At 42.5% G+C, this 15,937-nt stretch overlaps 1 non-coding gene across 1 annotated transcript; it reads left to right on the top strand.

Annotated features, from left to right (window-relative positions):
- The first annotated feature begins 8,949 nt into the window (after window positions 1-8,949).
- Window positions 8,950-9,024, top strand: Trnat-ugu. Its single transcript has one exon. It is a non-coding gene; the product is annotated as a tRNA-Thr (tRNA).
- The last annotated feature ends 6,913 nt before the right edge of the window (window positions 9,025-15,937 follow it).

Raw genomic sequence — 15,937 nt, 5'->3', positions numbered from 1 at the left:
AAAAATCAAAATTTTTATCCACCAGCAGACAGGTGTTCTCATGCTATAGCTAGAAAATACATAATGAAAACTTTAGTGCCTGGCTAGGATTCGAACCCATTCACGCGCAGTATGTGGAGATGTTGAGGAATCTCAATTATCAGTAGTCAAACGACTGTACCAAGGAGCGATTAGAGGACCTGCTAGGCAGCTGCGTAGTATGGGATGCATGGGAATCAGGTTAAATGCATTTCAAGTCGTTCGGATACTTTTGAGCATGACTGTACCACTGACCCATTATCATTATACTACGAAAAGTGTTCTTGTGTCCATCCATCTGCACAGAGTGGTGTAGTGAGCTGTAATGTGATTTATAGAGTAAGAAGCTGAGTATCAAATTGTATGTAACGTCGTCATGTTAAAAAAATGGTTCAAATGGCTCTGAGCACTATGGGACGTAACTTCTGAGGTCATCAGCCCCCCAGAACGGAGAACTACTTAAACCTAACTAGCCTAAGGACATCACACACATCCATGCCCATGGCAGGATTCGAACCTGCGACCATAGCGGTCGCGCGGTTCCAGACTGTAGCGCCTAGAACCTCTCGGCCACTTCGGCCGGCTCGTCGTGTTAGTACAGAACATTAATTCAACTCATACTAATTACGTCATTGAATGTAGGCAAGGTCTTGTCAGTACGACTTATTGTAGTATTACGAGAGAGAGCTACAGTGTCCGACATTGCTTTCCACCCACATATTACAGCGCTGTTAGAGCCTGTTCATACAGTATATCTCCTACGAGTTAGTGGTTCTAAAGGATGGTGCAGTACAGATATTGTAACTGTTCAATCACATTAACACCCGTCTTATCCTCGCGTGATTAAATGATTTATTGCAAATCATCCACATTTTTTATCGGGCCTAGCCTTTGATTTCCGGGCTAAAACCTCTGCCTGATATGTTTGGAAGTGCATTTGGGGTACGTAAATGCAAAGTGAGCAACTGCGGACAGTCTTTTTCGCAAATACAATAAAAACAAAATTAAGACAGCAGCCACACCAAGTATTAAGGCGTGCAATTTAATCTGCAGGCAGGTACAACAACCTTTCACTACATCGACCCCAATTTCCTTTCCTTCATGTCATCAATTACTGCTCCTCACAGGGACCTTTGTACTATCTCCACCTATCCGCTCTTTCCTCTGCATTTAACAGCGGAATTCCCATTCCACTCTTAACATTGCCGTCCTTTGTCTTTAATTTCAGTGAAGGATGTTTTGACTTTCTATATGCGGAGTCAGTTCTTACGTCGAAAATCTTTTTCTGTTTCTTCGCATTATTTCTGCAGCTATTTCGCGTTGGCTCCCCTGCACTACCTAATTAGTCGCATTTCATTGCTAAATGATTTATATAAATTCTTGTCTTTCCCTAAACAATTCTTTAAATTTTGTCGATTAAATGAAGTACTTCATCTGTTATCCGAGGTTTCGTCGCACTTAGTTTCCTAGTATCTATGTTTGTCTTGCCAACATCTGTGACTCCTCGTTTTGTAAATTTCCATTCCGAGTCAAGTGAACTGCCTACGCCAGTATTCCTTATCGCGGTATATTCAGTGAAATTCAGTTGCGTCCATTCGTTCCTCAGTACTTTAGTATCCCACTCCCTTCCACATTGGCTGTACCGTACCATTCTCTTAAACTTAACTCTATTGTAAAATAACTAAACTCAGATGGAATAAAAATTATTAACTCCAATCTTGCATCCGTTCCTGCCTGACGTTACCCACTTTTATGTGTCAGGACAGGATAACGGACATCGAATTTAGTCGTGACTGAATACAGTTTAAGGAAGAATTCAGAGAATACAAGGCACAGGAAATGTAACTGTTGTTTCAGAATATATGATGAAGTTGCACTAAGTGATCAAAAGTATTTGGAAACTTGACTGAAAATGACTTAGAAGTTCGTTTCGCCCTCCATCAGTAATACTGCAATTCAATATGTTGTTGGCCCACCTTTAGCCCTGATGACAGCTTCCACTCTCGCAGGCATACGATCAATTTGGCGCTGGAACGTTTCTTGGGAATGGCAGCCCATTTTTCATAGAGTGCTTCACTGAGGAGAGGTTCCGATGTTGGTCGGTGAGGCCTGGCACGAAGTCGGCGTTCCAAAAGATTCCAAAGGTATTCTATAGGAAACAGGTCAGGCCTCTGTGCAGGCCACTCCATTAAAGGGATGATATTGTCGTGTAACCATTCCGCCATACGCGGTGCATTATGAACAGGTGCTCGATAGTTTTGGAAGATGCAAACGCCATCCCCGAATTTATCTTCAACAGTGGAAGCAAGAAGGCGCTTAAAACATTAGTGTGGGCCTGTGCTGTGATAGTGAGACGCAAAACAACAAGAGGTGCAAGGCCCTTCCACGAATAACAAGACCACACCATAACACCACCGCCTCCGAATTTTACTGATGGCACTAAACACACTGGCAAATGACTTTCACAGGGCATTCGCCATACCCACGCCCTGCCATCGGATCGCCACATTGTGTACCATAATTCGTCACTCCACACGACGTTTTTCCACTGTTCAATCGTCCAATGTTTACTCTCCTTACACCAAGGGAGGCGTCGTTTGCCATTTACCGGCGTGGCTTATGAACAGCCGCTCGAACATAAAATCGAAGTTTTCTCACCTCCTGCTCAACTTTCATAGTACTTGCAGTGGATCCTGATGCAGTTTATAGTTCCTGTGCGATGGTCTAGACAGATATCTGCCTATTACCCACTACGACCCTCTTCAACTGTCAGCTGTCCAGCTGTCTCCTTCAGTGTACAGACGAGGTCGGCCTGTAAGCTTTTGTGCTGTCGTGTCCCTTCACATTTCCACTTCACTATCATATGAGGAACAGTGGACCTAAGGATGTCCAGGAGTGTGGAAATCTCGCGTACACAAGTGACACCCAGTCCCCTGAGCACGGCCGGCCGGAGCGGCCGAACGGTTCTAGGCGCTACAGTCTGGAACCGCGCGACCGCTGCGGTCGCAGGTTCGAATCCTCCCTCGGGTATGGGTGTGTGTGATGTCCTTAGGTTTGTTAGGTTTAAGTAGTTCTAAGTCCTAGGGGCTGATGACCTGAGAAGTTAAGTCCCATAGTGCTCAGAGCCATTTTTGAACCCCTGAGCACATTCGATGTCTGTGAGTTCTGTGGAACGCCACATTCTGCTCTCTCACGATGTCTAATGACTACTGAGGTCGTTGATCGTTGATACGGAGTACCTGGAAGCAGGTGGCAGCACTATGTACCTAATATAAAAAAGGATGATTTTGTGGGTGTCCGGATACTTCTGATCACCTAGTGTTTTGTACAAGTAATTAATTTTTTATTGCTGTATCGAGGATTTAAGTTATTGTGGAGAAAGTTATTTTTCGTTTATTACATGCAGTGGAGCTTTTACCTTTGTTTAACGAACGTTACGAGAGGTGCAGCTTTACTTACCCTTTGACTTAACGCTGAGTGCCCATTGCATTACTATACGCTCGGAGCGGCGCAACTTGGACTATTGCAGGAAGAGGAGAGGAAGTGCAGTCAGATGCAAATATAGAGCCTCATTAAAGCTTTATGCCCTGGACGTTTTGCTTTAATCGGAGATATTTAAGTTGGACTCCATTTTATCAAGGGTTCACTCGAACCAGACTAGAAGCAGTAAAACTGTATGGGAAGCAAGTGCTCAGGAGCTGGAATTTGACCTCCACCACTTCAAACTTATCATTGAGGTCGATAAAACAGAAAACCCTCCACCACACCACATTTCCTCACACCAGTCCTCAGCAGTAAGAATGGCTCTTTCATACAGCGAAAATCTGGAAAAAAACTTGAATAAGTATAAAATTTTAATCAACATATCAGAGAGCCACGGAAATACTGGAGTATCAGTTTGGTAGCGTTGGGTCAAGACGTTTATTCATTTCATTTCTCCCTTTGATCTTGACTGAGCAGTCCTTCCACTATATGTCGCTTCCACTATATGTCGATAATGAGCAGTGGCACTTTAAATGTATAAGATCTTCTATATATGGACTTGGTAAATATCCAACTATTCAGCTAATTGCTGTTTTTGTTATTGTTTCTTTAATAATATATTTATTTTACTTAAATTATCATACATTTTGCACTTTGCACGGAGTCCGTTGTGTTGCCTGTCATCGCCGCTAAGACAGAAAATTACTAATATTGTTTGGAGCTCCATTGAAGTTCATAATGTTGCTTATGAGTGAACATCCTTAAAATATAGTTTGCTATTAAGATATGTAGCAAGACATGTAGCATATTACGTTTTTCAAAAATACTACTCTTTCATCATGTGCATTGTCACACAATTTACATCCTTTCCAGTTTAATAATTTTATAATCAGTCCTTGTTACCATAGTCAAAATGAGAGAAAAATAGTCTCTCTTTAGTTCCACCTCAGTTGTGGCCCATAGTGTTGCGCGTTAGCGATGTTATTTATAATTTTGTGCGTTGTGTAGACATTTATTAACAATAAAATATTTTGGGAGTGGCTAAGGTCGGCAGTCCATTGTAAAGCATCAATACAATTATTACATAAAATTACATCGCTTGTTTCATGTAAAATCAGCAGATTCCCATCATACTAGTTATTATCGTTAAAGTATTTTTCATTGAACTATAAGACGAGCTGTATTGATGTCAACTATTTACGTTTAATTACATTTACATCCGGTTCCTTAAATTGTTATCGGAACACATAGATTGTATGTGAGTTACATAGCCAGCTGCTTGCGCCAGATAGCACTCTTGGCCGCAAGCAACTTCGTATATGCCGTATGTTGCAATGGGCATCAACTGCCATACTGTTCACAGGTACGACTCACAGCAACATACATATGACGATCTCTGTTACCAAATGATGTAAATGGTGATTGTGTCAGTAACTAAATTGTAAAGCCATATCGCCTTTGGTGAGACAACATCCTTTACATTTCATAATTTTAGTGGATAGTTCCTTAAGAAAATATTATTCTGTACATTAAAATATATTTTCAGTTTCGTCACCATCGTTCAATTACACTGGCTACGAACGATGAGAAGCTGTTTCTAATTATGTGATGTGAGGATGTTGCCATTTTAACGAAGATTTCAACGACACCAAGGGCGCCAACACCAAACAAGAGCGCTTTGTGTTATGTATTCTGTAATTAATTCCTGTATATATAGTCTTGAGCGCTGGTCGAGTATTACGTGCATCTCTGTAAACTGTACGTTCGTATCATGAAAAAAAAAACTGTTTTATATCTTAGATCTGAAGATGGCTAGACTGGTTGCCGAAAATGGTAATCAATCCAAAGAAACAAAGATTTCGTGGGTGATCTTAACTTCACCGGTTTTCAGTCCCGAACACAAATGGAGAAATTTGCAACAGATCGCGTATCTCCTGCTTCACAACATCATTGAAGTTTAATCCTTCCTTTATTGTTAGTGTCATTGTCACATATGATGATCCCAAATCAAATGGGTGTTTCAACAGAACGAAAAACCAGTCCAAGTTGCAAATATTTTATTTTTCGTTCGATGACTAGTTCCGGGCCGAGAACCATTTTCAAATCGACATAACAAAGTCGAAAACGGCATTTCAGAATATGTCGAAAAATGTGTATTGTACAGTCGTGGACAAAACGAGCGAGACCCCTCCCCTTTCCGTTATGCTGATTCGCGCAGCTTTAAAGTCTGCTGCACAGCATAACCGGCAAGGCGACAAAGTGCTACCAGCATACTATGCACAGGCGTGAAATTGATAAACTATATGAATTTTCTCAGACTGTTTTCAGTCATGGATGTGACTATATTAATGCTGATTAGTGTGTTAAACACAACACGTAAATATAAGATATAAATGAAAGAAAAAACGCTAATTAGTATTAACTGTACTAATAAAAATGAATTTCAGCTTATCGAGATAACATAACTGTTTTAGAATGAGATTTTCACTCTGCAGCGGAGTGTGCGCTGATATGGAACTTCCTGGCAGATTAAAACTGTGTGCCCGACCGAGACTCGAACTCAGGACCTTTGCCTTTCGCGGGCAAGTGCTCTACCAACTGAGGTTCGCAGAAGAGCTTCTGTAAAGTTTGGAAGGTAGGAGACGAGGTACTGGCAGAAGTAAAGCTGTGAGTACCGGGCGTGAGTCGTGCTTCGGTAGCTCAGTTGGTAGAGCACTTGCCCGCGAAAGGCATAGGTCCCGAGTTCGAGTCTCGGTCGGGCACACAGTTTTAATCTGCCAGGAAGTTTCATAACTGTTTTAGTAAGACACAGTACCCCAGATCGTTACGAATTAGCAAAACGGGTTTTAAGAGCTGGGTAGACAGATAGACGGTGAAGAAAGTCAGACTAGTAGGGTTCCATGTTTATCGATTTAGGTGACGAAATCCTAACAACGAAAACAGCTACGACAGAGGGCCGCATAAATAATTCCCACTACTCTTTTTTGGAAACGTTCTAGTTGCAGTCGATACATCAGCATATAACTCGTAGATATGCTTTCGATCCGAATCACGTTTACAGGAATGCAAATAAAATCCATTCGCCTATACACGTGGTAATTCGGATCCCATTATTAATGCCACCGCGTTTTAGAAGCTAGGTAGTTTAAGAAACACTTCGGCTAAAGAACGCTTTCGGGCTGTGGCGAGTCTAATGGAGCATTTGAAACATTGTAGAATACGTTTGGCAGCTATGCAGCCGTTTATTTCCTGGAGTGGTGCAGAATTATTCTACTAAATTTACTCGCTTAACAACAGTATTTTGTTATTTCGATTAACATCCCGAATAATTGTCACATAAGCGGTGACATAGAGGTAGAAAATTCTTGTTTTTGATTCCAGAAAGCTCTATGCAACAGAACCTGCAGATCATTTTGCCCTTTTCATTGCAAAATTGCCGGCTTATTCAAGTTTGCGGTAATAATAATAGAGGTCTGTTTGCTGGGATTGTCTGCTAGCGCAGTGAAAGGTGTTAGCTACTGCAAGGGAGGTCTGGTTTGTTTTCGGTCCTAATGTCGATGAAGGCAGATAGACTACCAGTAAAGCAATTTTAAGAAATTCTCGCACCCACAATGCGTTTTATTGCTACCTTTAATCTGTACCGGCTCCCTGTGGATGTAAATATGAGGATCTTGTAGAATTTCACACTTGTTACTGATTACTTTTTCCGCTTCTGTCAGTAATTGATTTGACTTATGTGTGGCACTGAATGATTTTTAACTGAATTTCGTTATGAATCTTCACGCATTGCTAAATTTTCACGCTTTCGTGGTAGGTCAGCAACGGTAATCCAGTATGACTGGTCTGAACGTTGACACAGACCGTTTCGCAGCCGCATGCGCATAATGTTTTGCTAATTCGTAACGATCTGGGGTACTTTGTCTTACTATACAGTTATGTTATCTCGATAAGCTGAAATTCATTTTTATTAGTACAGTTCACACTAATTAGCGTTTCTTCTTTCATTTACATCTTTTACTTACTTGTGTTTAACACACTAATCAGCTTTAATACAGTCATACACATGATTGAAAACAGTCTGACAAAGTTCGGATAGTTTGTCAATTTCACGCCTGTGTGTAGTATGTTGATAGTACTTCGTCGCCTTGCCTGTTATGCTGTGTAGGAGACTTTAAAGCCGTGCGGATCAGCGTAACGAAAAGGCGAGGGGTCTCGCTCGTTTCGTCCACGACTGTACATTACACTGCATACAGATGCTAGAAGTTCGTAAATGGGTGTCTGCTATATACAGGTGCAAAGCGTGGATGAGACGCTATGAGAAACCAGTTCCCTCAGAGGAATCCCGCGTGGACGGCGAAGGATGTGAGCCGTTGCCAGCGCAGTGGCCACTTGTGGGTAGACCACGCGGCGCGTTACGGCAGATAAAGTCGTGGGGCCGCCTAGTCTGGCAACCCTTCCCCTACTCATGCCTCCTCCCCCCCCCCCTCCTATAAATTGGGTGGAGCGGGGAGTGGGGGAGTAGCGTTTTATTCAAGCAATTGCCCGCAGCAGCGCCGAGCCCCAAATTGTTTCGGCGTGCACTCCGCATTCTTCCTACGGCCGAATTATGAATTTAGCAAATGGCGCGGAAGGAATTTTAGAAGGGGCGCTGTCTTCTGGCTGCCACAGCAGCAGTTGGCCGTCCAGACGGAACCAGCGAGTAGCGGGGCAGAGACGCAGCTGCGCGCAACAGCCGCGATCTCTCATAATTCCTGCACCTCTGAACAGCTGCCACTTCTCAGAATGAAACGAATCCCCACTGAAAGCTCGGATGTAGCGTGACAACTTCGAACTGTAGGCAAAAATTGTGTGCATACTCACCTCTATCGATACCTATCTTCTCATCAGGAAGGAATAAGTGTTTAAATTGGTGACAATGAGGTTTTTAGAGGCAGACAGCTACCTCGACAGCAATACGCTCACGGGAAGCGTGCAAGGGATAGGTCCCTGCAGTCGCGCTATTCATTTGTGTCGTCGGTGGTTCAGATGGATAGGGCGTCTGCCATGTAAGCAGGAGATCCCGGGTTTGAGTCCCGGTCGGGGCACACATTTTCAGCTGTCCTCATCGAGGTGTATCAACAACTCCTGAACCCAGCTGAGGGTTTCAATTAATTATCATTTATTCTAGGGAAGCTGCACGGTCACCAATGGTATCTGTTCTTTCCAGAACAGCTACTATATTCACATCTATATAGTTAAAGGCTACCGAGGCATTGACCTTCGTCTATGCGAATGCACACAGGTTACCCGAACTCTTACGGGAATCGTCACCGTAGTGTGAGCGAGTAATGAGTGGATTGGCAAATATCTATTAGGTACATTACGTATGTAGATTGTGGACAGTTGGCAATGTGGGTCTCACGGGAAGCGTGCAAGGAATAAGTCCCTGCAGTCGCGCTATTCGTCTGTGTCCTCGGTGGCTCAGATGGATAGAGCGTCTGCTTTGTAAGCAGGAGATCTCGGGTTCGAGTCCTGGTCGGGACACATTTTCAGCTATCCCCATCGAGGTAGATCAACAACACCTGTCAGTGGCTGAGGGTTTCAATTAGTTATCACTTATTCTAGAAAGGCTGCACGATCACCAATGGTATCTGTTCTTTCGAGAACAGTTACTATCTTCATATATATATATATACATATATAGAGAAAATAGTATTTGTTGCTAAATGAATCTTGCCGGCATACAGCTGGAAAAACAGCAGCTAGATGGTCAAAAATGGATTAAACGACACTCCTTCTGAATGTTAGCCTAGTTTATTAATCACCCACTTTGCATCCTCTGCTAAGTACTAACACTGATATACAATACAGAGTACCACCCACAGGATTCAGCTACTTCAAGGCAATTGCGAAGTGTGTTTCTAAAACTATGCAGCTGACCTTACATGCATGCACGAGTGACCTTTGGATGCACTTCCATTTAGGATCATTTATTTTTCTTAGGACATATGTCTATGTGGCCTATCTAGTTTTATTGTGCTTGCATTCTCGGCAGCTACTTTCTTTTGTGATTGTCTCACAGAGGTAGTGTTAGTGTAATATTTCGAGGCTAACATCACAGAAGAGTAAGGAGTCAGATTCCTGAAGATTTAAGCATTTCACCGCAAAGAGGGTCCATTCAACATTGAGCAGAAAATAAATATGCACAAAGTAACGATTGACATCATTAAGAATGTAGGGGTTTAACTTAAAGTCTGAAGGCTGCGACGGGGCGGTAAATAAACAAGTGCGGTTGAAGAGTTCACATGAATGTGCATGTACAAATGTTGGTTAAAAATGTTATTGTAAATTTTGGCTCTCACGTAAGTCTCAGGGGATGATTTCCACACTTGGTGCAGTAGTACACTACTCCACACCAGCGCATTGGTTATAGTTTTGAATTAATATTCATAAGTACAGTTTATGCTAGGGAACAAAAATTAGGCGATTATTATAGCACAATCAGTTTTTCACGACACAGTTCTATCACTGTTTATTGGCGTTGTCCTTTTCTTTCACACAATGAAATTAGCATTGGTGAGAAGGTTTACAGTTTTACTTTAATAATAATTTGACTCCGAGCCCCCAATAGCAGTAATGTACGCTGCTGTACATGAAAATTACTCAATCAATTCGAACAGAACCAAAAGTCCCACTGTCCCCTTTGATCTAGCAGTTTTGGCACGAAGTCACCGATCGCTACATGTTCACGTACGCCGATGTATACCTTGTAATTCGCACTCACACAAATAATCGTAGCGCTTCCAGTTCACCAAATATATGCTTGCACACTTGCACTATTAAACGATCCTCTTTGTCGAAATAAATCGACGCGAGAAAAAATTGTCATACGACCACATGGGCCACCCTGAAGTGGGGCTCGCTCGCCGCCCACCCTCCAAAACGACTGACCAACGACTGATCCCCTGACAAGGTGGCCTTTAGCTTGTATAGGCTCGGACGTCTACCCCCTTGATTATGCAAGTACCAATCTCACCAGTTAAGGTTACAAATTTTGATACATACATCCCTCGGCAGAAATAAGTACAACGTCGGAAACTCGATAAAAAGTATATCTTATTCACTATGAGACACTAATTTCTAGGATTATTCTGTCGCCCGTAAATCAAGTTTAATTTTTGCAAAATTTTGCCACTTAGTGCAAATTTGTTTGTTTACATCTCTGCTGCAAAGTTTTAACATATAAGTGCATATAGCACCGTTTTTAGACGTAATCTATAGCGATTTACACATTGCTCTGCTCAAAATCTTCATATCTATAATAATTAATTAATTATGGGTGATAAATGTTAGTAATAATTTGCAAACAATGAAAAATATTGAAAGTTAAGTGTATAGTATAACTTAACCAGTTTAAAATACGTGTGATGCCACCCAAAATATTGTATGGTGCCGTTCTTTACGTCATGAATATTCTATTGAATTTTATAAAGAATTTTCCCTCAAACTTTGTTTATTGTTCTTTACGGGGTTAATTATTTATGAATCTTAACATATGACAACGGCACTCGACCCGCTATGACGAAACGTTTTTAATGAGTGCTCACTCATCCATGTAAGTTGTTATTTACTATTTTTATTGATCTTTCAGTATTCGTGATATTAACCGATCTTGAGGTTACTATAACTTTTGCATCTCGTGACTTGAAATAAAGATCGATCTTTCAGAAGGTGCATATTGCTGACCAAAATCCACTGCCGCATCGCTCTTCACCATAAATTACATAGTTTTCGCTTTATGCGCGAAAAACCAAACGATGCCCCAAGCTGCGGGCCACGTGTCCGCCCGGCGACGAAGGCGTCCCACCGGCCGTTGCAAATCTCGCGTGGGTGCGCCACGCGCTTCTGCGAATCGCGCAGAATGTGGCTTGCTCGCTCTCCACAAAGCAATCCTTGCGTACTAGACCTATTCATCTAGTAAAGGGGGTTTGTACCGTCACAAGGCTGAGTCGATAATGGGTTGGAATGCCTGCAGAAAGCAAATGAGCTGATTCTGTTTTCATGATCGATTCCTCTCCCACTCCACTGCTAGTGCGATGACTGACTGCTCACAGGTCGATCTCATTGTTCACTATCAGTCCACTGTCTCTGATTGCTAGTCTCATTTATCATCTGACCGATCATTCCGCTGGTCCTGCTTGGCAGTTTAATTATTGCTCTATCCCGCTCTGCCCCCACTCTGCGCCGAATTTTCTGTCATATCGTCTTCCTGATCTCAATTTGCAAACCCACGCAGTGAACTATCGATGCTGCTTAACGATATCTCCCAGTCTTCGTTCAGGGTACAATTTCAGATCATTTGGAGCTGACAGGTTATAACCTCGAAACCGACAAGTCATCCACATGCTGGCTCATTTTTGTCGCACCTCTTGTGTTTGTCTACCGTCTACCTGGTGAATTGCGCACCGCTAGGCTTTGCTTCAAGTTTTTGTCTGCATTCCTAAATCATCAAGAAAGCAGCCACCCTACAACAGACCTACTTGTTCCAGTTCTGCTGCCGTCTATGAGTATCAGACTGTCACCTTATTTCAAAGGTTATTTACCTCCGATTACAATCATAGCTGTATACGAATATGATACGGGATGTTACCCGAGGAGGATATATTACAAAAAGTAGCATAATACAAAGAGCTCATTAGATTTAGTAAAACACGAAAGCTTGCCGGAGTGACCGAGTGGTTCTCGGCGCTTCACTCTGGAACCGCACTGCTGCTACGGTCGCAGGTTCGAACCCTGCGTCGGGCATGGATGTGTGTGATGTCCTTAGCTTAGTTAGGTTTAAGTAGTTCTAAGTTCTAGGGGACTGATAACCTCAGAAGTTAAGTCCCATAGTGCTCAGAACCATTTGAGCCAAAACACAAAATAAGCTCTGAAATGCATGGTCTCCGGCAACTAGGTGCTCAGGACATGAGGGGACACTTATGCCAGTTGTAGGATGTGCGACTTTCCAAAAACAGAAATACCTCTGCTTTGCTCAAATATTCCCAGATTTTTCTTACTTGGCAGCATTACTCTGTTGTCCGTCAGAATTCGAACAAGGCAACCCTTCCAAAACGAAGCAAACACTTTAGTTAAACCTTACTTCAATGGTTTTTGGGAAAAATCTCACATTCCGAAACCGTCATAAGTGTTCCCTTATTTCCTGAGCACCTGGCCGGCGGTGGCCATGTGTTTTAGAATTTATTCTGTATTTTATTGAGTCTAATTAGTGCTCTGTAACATGCTATATTCTGCAGTATATCCTCCTCCCATAATACCCCATATGGAATTAACATTCAATTCTGTTAGCGATCGGAAGAAAATAAGTTTTGAAGTAAGATGACACTCCTGGATGGACGCAGAACTGTTATATTTGCTATGCCAGTAAGCCACAGTGGGTGGGAAGGAATATTACAATTTATCAGCGGAAAGGAGTATAAATTTTCTGATGGTCAATATTATTTTCCAGATTTCGCGTCATCTGACGTCCACCTACCGTAAAGCTGTTCAAAGGAATTTTAAACTAGGAAATGCGAGTAGAGTAGCACTAACAGTACAAGAAAACCTTGACCCTGAATACCATATTACCTCTGATGCCAATGTACCAATTATATTCAAAGTCACATCCAGGGAGCGCAGAGAAGGGACGGACGGAGGTGTGGGTTTGGAGGGGTGTGGAGGTCAGCCAGTCACGTCATCACGCTTTGGCCAATAGAAATCATTAGATGTCTGTGCTCTCTAGTGAAAGGTCCAGCAGGTCTCTCTGTACTCTAGCGGGAAGACAAGCTCTCTCTCTCTAGGACAATTGATTGAGTCTAGTTACCATAGTGAGAGGGCACCCAAGAGTTTCATTTGAGATCTGTGCTTTGTAATCAGAGGGACATAATTAGACTGGTAAACTGACCGTAAAAATTTGTACGTAATTCCCAAAGGAGGCTGTAAATTTGATAAAACGGTTGTAAAAATAGGTAGAATTGGCGAATTGATAGCAAAGGGCAACATACAAATGTACTTGCTTGCTGTTGTAAATATGTTCGTTGTTGTAGAAAAGATGTGTGCAATGCTGTCGTTACTACACATAGAAAATGTGTAGGTCTTTGTGTTTCAAAACTCACTATATAATTCCCACTCCTGCTTTTGAGCAATGCCATTTGTATTCTTTACTGAAAGAAAACAATATCAAGGATAAAATAAAATGACATATGGCTTATTGTTAACTATAAACTTTTTTCTGAAATATAGTTTGTTAAGAATATTTTTAATAATTTTTAGTACTATTAATTACTTGCAGAGTTACTTAACAGTAAATAATGCTTTTTTTGTTTAAGCATGAATGTACACGAGGGAAGTGGAGGAGAGGGGCAGAGGAAGGGGTGTGTGACCTTGAATATAATAAATACAGTTGCATAAGACTTAATACGATACCCAAAGTCAAGGTTGGCTCCTACTGGTAGTGCTGTCTGCCCACGGTAGCTCTTTAGAAGGCTGGAACTGACAAAAATAACAAGGCAGTGAAGGACTTTGCGGTGTCGCTGTTCGGGACTGCTCTTCTGTCCACGTAATTTACTCTGGAAGGAACACACATCAAGGATTTACTGATTGATTAATTTGGGTCTGGGAAATGATGACGAGGAACCTCAGGCTGCAGAAGAAGAAAATGTGCATGCAGAACTGCCACCAGTTGAACGAGACCCCTGGGCTAAATGTGTGCTACTGCTAAAGACTGCATATCATTACTGATTCTTTGAATGCTGTAAATTATGACTGCAATTATCTGTCACCTTATTCATGTCATTTCAATGTAACCTCGCCTTTTTTTGTGGAATAAAAAAAATCTGGAAAAAAGTGGTCAGGGCAAGAGAATGTTATTCATAAGGGCCCGGGTTCGATTCACGGCTGGGTCGGAAATTTTCTCCGCTCAGGACTGGGTGTCGTGTTGTCCTTATCATCATCATTTTATCCCCATCAACGCACAAGTTGCCGAAGTGGCGTCAAATCGAAAGACCTGCACCCGACGAACGGTCTATCCGACTGGAGGCCCTAGCCACACGCCATTTACATATTTTACTGGTAGTACTATCCTACTAATGTATACCAGCCGTACACGTGTATTCTGAATACATTTCAGGACTGCACTACCTTAATTGAAGCTAATCAAATGGTTCAAATGGTTCTGAGCACTATGGGACTTAACATCTTAGGTCATCAGTCCCCTAGAACTTAGAAGTACTTAAACCCAACTAACCTAAGGACATCACACACATCCATGCCCGAGGCATGATTCGAACCTGCGACCGTAGCAGTCGCGCGGTTCCGGACTGAGCGCCTAGAACCGCGAGACCACCGCGGCCGGCTGAAGCTAATCATTTCAAAAAAGTTGTACGTGATGTTTTAATCTATAGTCATGTATAATAAGAGCTTAAAGCTAGGTACATCTTCAAGGGACCTACGCCTTCCGTTAAGAGGCAGCGCACAGTCTGGATGGGAGAATCTTAATTGTGGTCCCTCTCTTCTGAGCCCAACCCGACGGATACCTATGGCAGATCGGAGAAAACCACCGTAGAGGCTGTGTTGCTGGCGAGGCCGGAAGGTGCTAACTGCTACACCACGTATCGTTATATTTCTCATTGGCTCAGCATGGATTGTTTGTACAACCAACCTACACAGCCTATACCCCAACCTCCACTACACTAATAACTTCTGATCTGAAGCTTAAAGTTAGGCACCTCTTCAAGGGACCTACGCCTCCTGGTAAGAGGCAGCGCACGGCCTGGATGGAAGGATCTTAATTGTGGTTCCTCTCTTTTGAGCCCAACCCGACGGATTCCTATGGTAGATCGGGGAAAACCACCGTTCAGGTCGTGTTGTCGGCGGGGCCGGGAGGCGCTTGCGCCTGATGTACTCTACTAGGAGCCTTGTAGGCTCAACACAAACCGTTAGCGTCATTACCTTTATTACTTTTACCACAAGTGCCCTTTCATTAGCAACTTTGAGCCAAGCGCAAAATCAGTTACCTCTCTATTGTATATCGTAAATAGTTTAGCAGGCTGGACATGGAGGTCTTAGTCTTAGTTTCTAGCTTTAACGTACCCTAATCCCTTCTAGTTAGGTTAGTATTTAGGATGGTAGATGTTAAAGGCATGGTGAGCGATGGCCAGCGTCTTGAGGGTCATTCCAAGACCCGGGCCGCCGCCCACAACCAGGTGACGGGCAATATTATACCTATCTCTTCTCTATTCAATTCTCTTCCTTCCTTCATTCTAAATATTTAATTTCGTTTTGTTTATTAATATCTCACTTGATTTTGTATTAGTTATAAGTTTTTCCAATGCTGCACAAGAAAAAAAAGATATGAAATGGTTGTAAACAAATAGAGCCCGCCTCCACGTGGTGGGACACAGGCAATGGTGTGAGTGGG

The sequence above is a fragment of the Schistocerca americana genome, chromosome 6, assembly GCF_021461395.2.
Source record: "Schistocerca americana isolate TAMUIC-IGC-003095 chromosome 6, iqSchAmer2.1, whole genome shotgun sequence".
In the NCBI taxonomy this organism is placed as follows: Eukaryota; Metazoa; Arthropoda; class Insecta; order Orthoptera; family Acrididae; genus Schistocerca; species Schistocerca americana.
Note: the sequence above shows the minus strand (reverse complement) of the source record. Positions and strands in the feature narration are given on the sequence as shown.